The 12,805-nt window shown below is 37.6% G+C and overlaps 1 protein-coding gene across 1 annotated transcript in view; it reads left to right on the top strand.

Annotated features, from left to right (window-relative positions):
* The window catches only part of SLC15A5 (solute carrier family 15 member 5), a 110,938-nt gene that overhangs the window by 43,595 nt on the left and 54,538 nt on the right, over positions 1 to 12,805 (top strand).

The raw sequence follows: 12,805 nt of genomic DNA on the forward strand, positions 1-12,805 counted from the left end.
GTCCTTACTCCTAGGCCAATGCTGAATATTTCTTAAAAATTAATGCAAGTAACAAATAATACCAGGCTATCCTTGGGAGACATTAATTTCTGAACCAGTAGCAAATTTTATTAAAAATTAGTACTGTAATTCACAGCTTCAATATACTACTTCTTCAAATAATAAGGTACCTAGCAATGATTTTTAAATAATTTTAGAAGTGAAAAACTTTATGATGTCTTACTCAGAACGTAATCCAAAGAACCTAAAATAGAAGTTTTCTGATTGAAATAGGACAGAAGGAACTGCCATCCATTCTAATCATCCCCTCATCTGCCTAGCTGTGGCTCCTCGAATATCTTCATGAAACAAGAGGATAGTTTCTGGTACCTTACAAACCAGGCTCAGCCTCAGAATCAAGAATCTGGGTCTTAGCCACTATTCTGCCACTGAATTGCCGGGTTTATTTGAGAAAGTGACCTGTCTTAGTTACGTAGTGCTACTGTAGCACAAATAGCAAGTGTGGGTGGCATCAAAGAACAGAAATTTATTTTCTCACGGTTCAAGAGGCTACAAGTCCAAATTCAGGACATGGCTCTAGGGAGAGGTTCTTCCTTGTCTATTTCAACTTCTAGTAGCTTGCAACAATTTTGGGGATTCCTGGGGCTTGTAGATGCATTTGTCTCCATTGTCTGTCTTCCTCCCCCTGCCTGTGTGTGTCTTTGTGTTTATTCTGCCCTTTTTATAAATCAGAAGTGATTAGGTTTAGGACCTACCTTACTCTGGTATGACCTCATTAACATTGCAAAAGAAAATTGTATTCCCAAAAAGCATCATATTTACAGGTACCAAACCAAACCCATTGCTGTGGCGTCGATTCCAAGTCATAGTGACCCTATAGGACAGGGTAGAACTGCCCCATAGAGTTTCCAAGGTGTGGCTGGTGGATTCAAACTACTGACCTTTTTGCTTAAATGCAGCCAAGGTCTTAACCACTGCACCACCAGGGCTCCCTTTACATGTACCAAAACCCTGTTGCCATCAAGTCAATTCAACTCATAGGGACCCTAAAGGACAGAGTAGAACTGCTCCATAGGGTTTCCAAGGAGCACCCAGTGGATTCAAGCTGCGGACCATTCGGTTGGCAGCTGTAGCTGTTAACCACTATGCCACCAGGGTCTCCATAGCAACCTGAAAGGACAGAGTAGGACTGCCCCCTGGGGGGGGGGGGGTTTCCAAGGCTGTAAATCTTTACGGAAGCAGACTGCCTCATCTTTCTCCCAAGGAGCGGCTGGTGGGTTCAAACTACCTACCTTAACCACTGTACCACCAGGGCTCATAACAGAAAAGAAAGGAAGTTTGAAATCAAGAAATATCACACAATGTTCATCTATGGTTCTAACCTCTACTTGAGAGATAATTTTATTAAAATAGTCAGGGTCAGGTATCTAGAAGATCCTCTTCTCTTGACTAAGCCACTCTTACTCTTTTTAAAGATCTGTGGAGACCACACAGTCTTCTAGTCACACTTATTATTACATTATAATTTTTGTTGTTTCTCTGCTCATAGAAGTTACATTTCAGGGTGCAAGCTTCCTGTCACTTATCAATGCCATTAACAAGATCACAGGATGTATTTGTTTTGGGAAAGAATTCAGTGATTAAACTTACCTTAGTTTATTTTATTATCTTCAATTGTACATAATCTTTTCTGATTAAGTTTTAAACCAGCCACCCCATATTTATTTACTATAATAAGTTTTGGCAAATTATAAATCTTAATACCAAAACCAAATCTGTTGCCTTCAAGTCGATTCCAACTCATAGTGACCCTATAGGACAGAGTAGAACTCCAAATTGTAGTAGGCTTTGACAATCCATAAATCTTTAAAAGTGCTTTTCTTGGTCTGCCAATGTAGAAATTCAAAAACCAGTAAGTATTTAGTGAATGCCTGGCACTATCCTGGTAGCACAGTGGTAATAGAGCTCAGCTGCTAACCAAAAGGTCTGCAGTTCAGATCCACCAGCTGCTCTTTGGAAATCTTATGTGGCAGTTCTACTCTGTCCTATGGGGTCACTATGAATCAGAAACGACTGAATGGCAACGGGTTCGATTTTGCTTTGCTAGCACTATCCTAGGCACTTTGAAGATATGGAAGAAAAGTAAGGCATTTACCCTATTGAAACAGAATGAATGCTGGACAAAATGGAAGTAAATTTATATTGTGCAGTGCCCTAAGCCTTGGCAGTCTTGTATATCATGAAATATCCCAGACTGAGCTTCAAATTATGCTTAATTACTTGAAAAAAAAAAAAAAAGCCTGGATGACTTTAGGAAAATATTCTATACTGCATGGCTGAAAGAATTACATTAGAAATCCTTCCAGAGAATTAAAAAAAAAAAAAAAGTTGCCCTCAAGCCGATTCCAACTCATAGCGACCCTATAGGACAGAATAGAACTGCCCTATAAGCTTCCAAGGAGTGCCTGGTGAATTCGAACTGCCAGCCTTTTGGTTAGCAGGTGTAACACTTAACCAGTACACCACAAGGGTTTCCTTCCAGAGCACAGGAAATCTTAAATTCACTTTAACTACAGGCAACATACTCTTCAGCAATTCTCCACTCTTGCATATTTGACAACATATTTAAAGAGGGGTATAGTTTTGTTGGCTAGAGGAGAGTTACACAGAGTTTACATAGTATATTATTTGATATTGTTAATGAACTAAATATTCCCCTCCAAGGTTGATAACAAGGCCTGCTAGAGGAAAAAGGAAAAACTAGTCATTTCAAATGAACTTGAGCTATGTTCCTTTGGGTACAAAATACTGAAATTCGTTGTTTCTAAGTTAGTCTGCAATCATTCATTCATTTGCATACTTGCTTATTTATTTGCATAATATTTTGCTATGGGAATATAAAAAATATGATATTCATCTTTGTAACTAGATATTTGGTTAAGTTTTCCATATTCTGATTATGATTATAGAAAATTAACATGTTTTGTCAGGACACATAGGTACAAACCTAGGGTACTTTTGATAGTAATTTATGTAATCAAATTAGTCTGACATTAAAATTTCCTTTTACCTTGAACTCAAGTGCCTTGAAAATGTGGGTGAGGTTTTTAAGTACATAAATTATGACTGAACAAATATTTATTGAGTTTCTAATTTCAACCTAGGCACCATGCATATACATATCACATTAAAACTCATGATGAACAATCATTTAAGAGATCAAAGGTCACAAAGATAGCATCGTTTGAATTATGGTCTTCTAATTCTTTTTTTTTTTTTAATTCTAAGGTCATTGCTTTATTATTATTATGAGCTATAAAAACAGACAATGTTCTGCTGCTATTCACAAGGTTTTCACTGGCTAATTCTTTTCAGAAGTAGACTGCCGGGTCCTTCTTCCTAAAAATGGAAGTTATCAGTGTTAACTTGAAATCCTCACTGCTATTTCCAATAAATTCTATGAAGTAAATGAAAAAAAAAAAATCCTTTTTTTTTTTTTTAACCCCAGTGGGCTGTTACTCCTTATATTTCCTGACATCCTCTCACCTTCAGTCACTTCCCTTCCCGGTACTATCGTCTTTACAGAGGAGAGAGTACAGACAACAACCATGCCTAAAGCTTGACAGGCATAATCACAGCTCAGGCCAATGGTGAGAAGTGGGGAAGTCCCACACCGTTGGTCAAACTAGAAACTTAAGGAAGGAAAAATGCAACTTATTTCCGTTTTTTAGCTCTTAAACAATGCAACAACGGAGAGGTTTCTAATTCAAGATGTAACATTCCTAAGTTCGTTACCTAATGAAATCAAGAAATGTGTATTAGGGTGCCAACTACAAAAAAAACTCCAAACTTTCCAGAACTATGCATGAAATGCAAAGGTTTGATAACACACCCAGCGTATTCCATCAAGACTGTACTTTCCTAACACTACACTTGACCTTATTTAGCTTTTTTCTTTTTTTTCGCTATGAGACCTCACGAGTTTTATTTTTCACTATAAATGTAACACGTGTTATTTCAGGGACATATGGGAAAGCAGAAAAAAGAAGAAAACCACTCATAGGCCCCAAACTCAAATCCTGTTACTACTTTCATATATTGCCTTCTAGTCTTTTTTTTTTTTTTTCTCTATTTATAGGGTTTTCTTTTTCTTAAGTATTTTTTCTTGTACTTCACAATTTAAAGTAGCATTTTTCATGTTATTACACATTAAGTAAAACTAATACTTAAAGGTTAACATTACATTCCACCCAGTGGACAAACTAATTTCCTCCCTCTTAAAATGTTGTGGGTTATTTATCTATTTTAATGTCAACTTTATTTCACTAAAAATCTAGAATCAGTGATTTATTGTGATTTATCCTCTGTCATAATTGTGCATACGTCATGTTAGCCTTTTTCAGTTAAAAAATGTTTACACCATGAGTATTTCCTTTCCTTAGTATTAATTAAATCCAGCAGTGTGCAGCATTAAGTTTGTGCTGACACACACAAGTGTTAATCTGGCTAAAATTAGCCTAATTAAGATTGTTATTAAGCCTTATACCAAGCAGAAATGTATAACACAGGAGTAACAATTATTTGGCTTTTAAATAACATCTAGATTGAAATGCATATGAGGTATATTCAAATATCTTTAAGACTTTCACCTTTAAAATTTCTTTATGATATAGGTAAAGTCAAGGGCTTGATTCTCTAACATAACCAGTAACTTCTACTAGTTCTAATAATTGACATTTAGTATAAAAATCATTCCTTGGTTGGAAAAAAAGTGCTTGATAAACTAAAAACCAAGTCAGAGATCCAGTCACCTTTATTGAAAGTAGGATTAGCTTGGGCAAAACTACTTTTTTTCCTGATGTTTTGGAACTGACACATTTTTTCCAAGGTATACTACAGGGTACATCCATTGTAACGTACCTAATGGGAGGAACTATGCAAACACAAAAAGAAATAACTTGTAAATATTTTGCTGGATTAAGTCATTCATTTAATTAATAAAAGCACATTACTGTATTTTTACACAAATAATGCACACCTTGTACATTTGTTTGCTAATCGCTCCCTCCCCCTATGAGCTATCTTCATAAGTACTGCTATGCCAATTTATTTTTACACGTTGCTTTAAAAAAATTTAGCATAGTACACTTATGAAAATACCTCACGGGGGAAGGGTGTGGTTGGCAAATAAATATAGAAGGCACACGGTATTTGTGTAAAATACGGTAGTATTTTCAGGATCTTATTTTTAAAGTTGACATCAAAGCTGAAATTAAATTTGAGGTAAAGTAGCCCATTTAGTACACCACCCAAAGCAATAAGTGATTCTTTATCAAGATGTGTTTGTGTATCTGATCTCCAGTAAATGAGGTACCTGTTGCATATTCAGAAATTAAAGCACAAAACTAAAGGTGAATCTCCTGAAATGAGTTTCAACGGTCAGAAAGAAACAAACAAAAAAAAAGAGGGTGAATAGCTCGGTTCAAATATAGGAGCACACCATTAATTGGTGAAGCAGATAAAAATAAAAAACATATGTCATTCTCATAGTAGGTGAGAATTATTTTCTCCAAAGGCAGCAGATACATATGGCAACGAAATTACAGCTACCTCTTTGAGAGTCTGGAGCCCTAGAGGCACGGTGGTTAAGAGCTCAGGCTGCTAACCAAAAGGTTCAAAGCCACCATCCACTCCTTGGAAACCCTATGGGGCAGTTTTACTCTGTCCTATAGGGTCGCTATGAGTTGGAATTGACTCGAAGGCATCAGGTTTTCTATGAGAGTGGTTCATGGGCACCAACCAGTATGTTCTTACATGAGCAAATTTCGTCTTCTGGGAATTTGCCAAAATCAGAGATCCAAGAGGAATTTTTAGGAACTCAACAGAATTTCATATTTATGGTTGTGAGCTTAGATATCATGGATTCGAACATCATAGTACCTATAGAAAACCCATAATTTTCTCAGTGAGTAAATTCAGCCAATAACTGAAGAATCTTAAAATATCCATTTATTCATGTAAAGATTTTGCCTCCATATAAAACAGCAAGTGCAACTTTAGTGTTTGAATGGATTCTGGTTTTCTTTGATTTCATTATGTTCTAATTTGGAAAATTATTACAAGGTGGGATAAGAGAATAAACCATAAGAGCTTCAGGACTCTTATGGGCTTGTCCACAACCACGCGGGCAATATTAAAACATGCATTATTTATCTGGATATAATATCTCCTTTGAAACCATTGTGCTTTATCTTGTAAATACAGATCGGTTAGAGGTTTAAAATGTGTGCATTCTGATAAACCGCACTCTCCTTTGGAAGTGTTACGATCTTATACAAGTTGAGAATAAAAATAAAAATGAAGTGGATTAAATTTAGGTTGGAATCAGCGTTTGTTTTGAATTTTAAAAAAAGTCATTTTTTACCGGCATCTGGAGTACAATAGCAAATAAAACCAAAGAACAAAGGTAGTCATCTAAACCCTTCAGGTAAAATATGCTTTGCCCTAAAATATCTGGGTAAATGAGTTAAATATGTGGCTTTGCTTGAGATTGTCTGGAGAATTGCTTGTCCTTGGATTTTTCTAGAAATCTGAGAGTGTTCTATGATAAAAAAAAAAAAAAAATAGAGGAGTTTAATGTGTACAGGAATCATCTGAGGATCTTGTTTAAATGCAAATCCTGAGTTAGCTGTTCTAGAGTAGAGTCCAAGATTCTGCATGTCTAACAAGCTCTCAAAAAGCCCTGGTGGTGCAAATGGCTAAGCACTTGACTGCTAACGGAAAGGGAAAAAAAAAAAAAAAAAGTTTTTTTTTTTTTGTTTGTTTTTTTTTTTTTTTAGGAGATGGTTCAAATCCACCCTGCCACACTGTGGGAGAAAGATCTGGCCATCTACTTCCCTAAAGATTACAGTCAAGAAAGCCCTATGGGACCATTCTACTCTGTCACATGGGGTCGCTATGATTCGGAATCGACTCAACGACACGTAGTAATAACAAGAAACAAGGGCTACCTATGCTACTGGTTAGAATGCACTGTGAGTAGCAAGGAAAAGGGCAAGAGGCCAAAAGACTGCTCTCTTAGGCTTCATGCATGTGTCCAGGCAGCAGTGGCCCAGGTAAAATGCCACAATTTCTCACCAGACCAGAGCAAAAATTCAGGAACAGGCAGTAGGAGCTGATGACTAAACCTGGCATTGGCAAACCATGGCCCATGGGCAAAATCCGCCCAGTCATCTGTTTTCATATGGTCTGCAAGCTAAGAATGGTTTCCACAGATGAACGTTTGCATTTGACTTGATGACAGGAAACACTAACTTTGGACCCAAGTTAAACAAAATTGTCTCACCTTCTAAAAAATTTTTATTATTACTGTAATTATTATCTTGAATTTTTTCAAAAAAAATTGTGGAAATTTATTTTCTCTCCTATTACATTAAAAAAAAAAGTTGACATTGAGCCAGTTCCACCTCATGGTGACCCCACGTGTCAGAGTAGAACTGTTCTCCATAGGCTTGTCGATGGACGATTTTTCAGAAGTAGATCACCAGGCCTTTATTCTGACGCAGCTCTGGGTGAACTCCAACCTCAAACCTTGTGGTTAGTAGCCAAACATGTTAACTGTTTACATCACCCAGGGACTCCTCTTGTTACATAAATACCTACGTAATATTCTCAAATTTGCCTATGGACCCACAAGGCCTAAAATATGCATAATCTGATCTTTTACAGAAAAAAAAATGCTGATTCCTGATCTAAACGATTGCATATAATGCTGTAAGCTTTACTGCATAAAAATAAGCCCTTTTACATAGTACAGCTGCCTTGATGATAACCAAAACACGAAAGAGTATAGTAGTTCTTATGTAGATGTTTCTAAATAATTTAGGAAGATGGGAGGCTTAGAAGATATTCATAGGATTCAAATTCTAAAACAGACCAAATAAAGTTTTTAACACTCTATCCCTCCCCACTCCAACACTTTCTTTAAAGTTCATTTGATTATCATGGACAATTTAATTTCTGTAATTTGAGCAACTTAATTATGTAATACCAGCACATACCTTTTTATACATACACATCTCTGAAATGGAGTTAAATATTGTGATGGATTGGCAGCATTTTTTCCTTCTTACTCACACATAAGGAAACATGTTGCCACTTACAGTTGAATTAATCTTAGATTGAGGGAAACATGGTAGGTCAAAAAACAAACAGTGCTGAAAGGTTTATAATGATCAGTAATCTCCAATCCCAGTTTTCTTTACCACCCAGTCATAGTGCCCAGAGGCAACTGACTTTTAATCTTTAAAGTGTTGTTCATTTGTTTGTGTAATATTATTTTGTGTTAATATTGCTAAAGAATATGACTATAAGGATAATTCAATTTAAATCAATAGTCCTTTATATAAATGGTATATATTCCACCAGTGGCTCTGTGGTGAAAAGACCTGGCAATCTGCTCCTGTAAAGATTACAGTCAAGGAAACCGTAGGAAGCAAATCTACTCTGTCCTATAGGGTCAGCTGTGCGTCAGAATCAACTCAACGGCACACAACAAAAACAACAACATGTATAGTGAAACCTGTGAGAGTTGGAACTCAACGAGATTGCCTTGTTTTCCCAGGTCTTGCAAGTTTTCTGCCTTTGACAGGGTGCTTACTATCGCTCTTTATTACTGGAAAATATTTGAATTTTCCTCCTCTGACAGGTTTCTGCCTTATACAGGTTCCATCTTTTGCCAGGTTTTACTGTATATCTATATACATGTATTTCTCCAAATTGCTATAATAAAATTTATAACTCATTGCAAAACCAAAGAAAGGGTTTAAGATTCAGTTTTTTCATATAAGAAATCCATTTTTCTGTACTTAATAACTCTGCAATTTTTAAGCAATTAAAAAATCACATAATTATTAAAAAATTTAAAAATTAATTTAAAATTATTAATTTAAAAATCCCTTTAAATTTTCGAGCTGCTCTATCAATTTTATCATACTATAATTAGCTTTTCCTAAATGCTAAACATGTAGAATAATGTACTGATGCCTCTTTTCCCTCTGGAGAGCTCACATTCCCTCACGGCTTCTCCATCTGGACTGTGGCCCCTAGATGTGCAGTCCAGCACTCCCCTCTGTTAGATCTTTTGTTTACCTGGCTCATTCTCTCCCCCTTTCTTGCTTTATACCCTTATTTTATTAGCATTCTTTTTTTTTTCTTAGAACTGGTACACGGAAGGTAAATTTCACAAGTACTTACACAATTTAAAACATAGATCTTGAAACCATTCTAGATTTGTATTGTTCTTTCCAACTGCGAAGAACTTTCACTTACATTTTCTAAAATAAAAGGTAACTGGGACCTCTTAAGATCCCTGGTGGCACAGTGGTTAAGAGCTTGGCTGCTCACCAGAAGGTCAGCAGTTCGAATCCACCAACCACTCCTTGGAAACCCTATGGGGCAGTTCCACCCTGTCCTATAGGGTCACTTTGAGTTGGAATTGACTCAACGGTATTGGTTTTCATTTTGGTTTTGGGACTTCTTAAGGTTTTTAAGGTAAAGTGACTTCCCCACAATGATATAACTATTAAGAGGCATACTCAGCCCTGAATTCTTTCCTCTATGCTTTAGCTGCTGCTATTAGAGACTATTCAATTAGGAAAATAACTTACCTAGTCCCTCCCAGGAAACCCTGGTGGCGGCGTAGTGGTTAAGTGCTAAGGCCGCTAACCCAAGAGTTGGCAGTTCGTAATCCGCCAGGCACCTCTTGGAAACTCTATGGGGCAGTTCTACTCTGTACTATAGGATCGCTATGAATCGGAATCGACTCGACAGCACTGGGTTTGGTTTGGCTGGGTTTAGTACCTCCCAACCCAGATTAATCTTAAATCGAAGAATGCAATTGTTTACAAAAATTCTTTTAACAAATTAAAAAAATAGACTCAAATGCCGTATCCTTCGGTGAAAATATTTTTAAAAAATCATTTAAATTTTGTAAACAAATAGGTGCTGTTTACTGTAATGTCAAAAGCAAAACATAATGGAAAAAGTATTGGATTGTGTATCCATTGTCTGGGACAGTTCAGCTGTTTCATTGTCAGAAAAAAAAAGAGAGAGAGACAACATAACATAAACTGCAAATCAGCCAACAGCTCTAATTCAACCAGACACTCTATGTTCAACTAAACGCAGCAGTTGAAAACCTTTCTCCTCTCTCCCCACAACTTCATCCTCACTCACTCACTCTCAGCAAGTGACTGGGCCCTTCAAGTTGTAAGATCGAGGTCATATGGTGTAAATCTCCTCAAATTCACCCTCTGTTTCTCAGCATCCTCGGTTTTCTCAAACATCCGATACACTTTCTCTTTTCCTTGAGAGAATGATTTTTTCCTCCTTTCTGTGATTAAACTATTTGGATCCTTGATCCTTTCCCTTCTCCTGCCTACTTCAGGACATTTCCCTACTATTTATTTCTTGCTCTTACATCTTTAATTTTTCATATCTCTACTGGCTTCTCCCCTCAGCATACAAACACAGCCAAGCCTTCCACACCTTATGAACTGCTTCCTGTGATTCTGCTCTTAAAGCTACTGGATTAGCTTTATACTTTCCTGTTGTTGTCATGTGACATCAAGTCGATTCCAACTCAAGTTCCTTAAAAAATTAGATGACACTACTTATACAGACCACCCACTCATTCTTCAACCCCCTGCTATCAGATTCTGTCCTGGGAATTCTGTTGAATAAAAAAGCAGCCACTCGTCTGGGGTCTTAAATGCTAACAAGCAGCCATCTAAGATGCATCAATTGGTCTCGACCACCTGGATCAAAGGAGAATGAAGTACACCAAGGTCACACGATAACTATGAGCCCAAGAGACAGAAAGGGCCACATGAACCAGAGACCTACATCATCCTGAGACCAGAAGAACTAGTTGGTGCTCGGCCACAATCGATGACTGCCCTGACAGGGAACACAACAGAGATCTCCTGAGGGAGCAGGAGATCAGTGGGATGCAGACCCCAAATTCTCATAAAAAGACCAAACTTAATGGTCTGACTGTGACTAGAGGAATCCCAGCGGGCATGGTCCCCAAACCGTCTGTTGACCCAGGACAGGAACCATTCCCGAAGACAACTCAACAGACATGAAAGGGACTGGACAGTGGGTAGGAGAGAGATGCTGATGAAGAGTGAGCTATTTATATCAGGTGGACACTTGAGACTGTGTTGGCATCTTCTGTCTGGAGGGGGGATGGGAGGATAGAGAGAGTTGGAAGCTGGCAAAATTGTCACGAAAGGAGAGACTGGAAGGGCTGACTCATTGGGGGAGAGCAAGTGGCAGTATGGAGTAAGGTGTATATAAACTTATATGTGACAGTCTGACTTGATTTGTAAACGTTCACTTGAAGCTCAATAAAAGTAAATAAAAAAAAAAAAAAGCAGCCACTCGTCTGGGGTCTTAAATGCTAACAAGCGGCCATCTAAGATACATCAATTGGTCTCAACCACCTGGGGTTATGGTAAATCTTTACCAAGATTTTTTTTATAACTTCTTAACTATCTTTCTACCTCCAATATCTCTCCCATTCCATCTACCCAGCAAACAACCTTTAGAGTAATCCTCTTAAATGACAATTCTAATCATTTCACTGTGTCTAAAATCTTCAATGATTCTATTATCTTCAGAGTAATTTCCAAATTCCTTTAAAAGGGTGTTAAACTCCTCTTTAAAGAGTATCAAATGTCCCCAGTCTGTCTTCTCCCCGATTCCAAATAACTTCAACTTCTTGCCATTCTGAAAATTTGTCCAGTGCTTTCGCAGTTCTGTGCCTTTGTTCAAGCCATTTGTGCCACCTTCTCCTTTTCCTATTGGAACCATCTCTATTTAAAGCATAAAATGATGTCGCTCACCTCTCCAACTGGAAATAAGTTCTTCTTATATTCCCCTGTATGATATGAGTCTGCCATGACTGAGAACAGATCTTTTTCATCTTATATCCTCCACTATGCCTAGCAGGGAGCCCTGGTGGCACAGTGTTTAAGAACTTGGCTACTAACCAAAAGGTTGGCAGTTTGAATCCAGTAGCCACTCCTTGGAAACCAGAGTAGGAATGAGGCAGTTCTACTCTGTCCTATAGGGTTGCTATGACTTGGAATTGACTCAACAGCAACGGGTTTGGTTTACGCCTAGCATAAACAAACAAATCAGTTGCCAATGAGTCAATTCCAACTCGTGGTAACCCATGTGTATCAGAGTGGAATGGTGCTCTATAGAGTTTTCCACAACTAATTTTTCAGAAGTAGATCACCAGGCCTTTCTTCCAAGGCACCCCTAGGTGGATTCAAACCACAAGATTTTGGTTAGCTACAAAGTGCTTCACCATTTGCATCGCCCAAGGACTCCATGCCTAGTATGTTGTTGTTGGGTGGTGCTGTTGATTCCGACTTGCAGCAACCACGTGTGACAGAGTAGAACTGCCCCATTGAGTTTTCTAGGCTGTAGTCTTTACTGAAGCAGATCATCAAGTCTTTCTCCAGCAGTTACTAGGTGGGTTCAAACCACCTACCTTTTGGTTAGCAGTCAAGCACTTAACCTTTCATGCCACCAGGGCCCCATCCAAAAAATAAAACCTGAGCAGGAAAAGAGTAAATATTAAACTGAATTAACATATTAGTTTTCTTTCTGATGAGGCTGTAATGTGCCAAGTAATCTAGATAACTGCAATTATGAGACACACTTGATCTTAATGGCAGATAATATGTGAAATTTATATTTTTATATGAGCTATTTACAGAATCACAATCTA

The sequence above is a fragment of the Loxodonta africana genome, chromosome 4, assembly GCF_030014295.1.
Source record: "Loxodonta africana isolate mLoxAfr1 chromosome 4, mLoxAfr1.hap2, whole genome shotgun sequence".
Taxonomy (NCBI): Eukaryota; Metazoa; Chordata; class Mammalia; order Proboscidea; family Elephantidae; genus Loxodonta; species Loxodonta africana.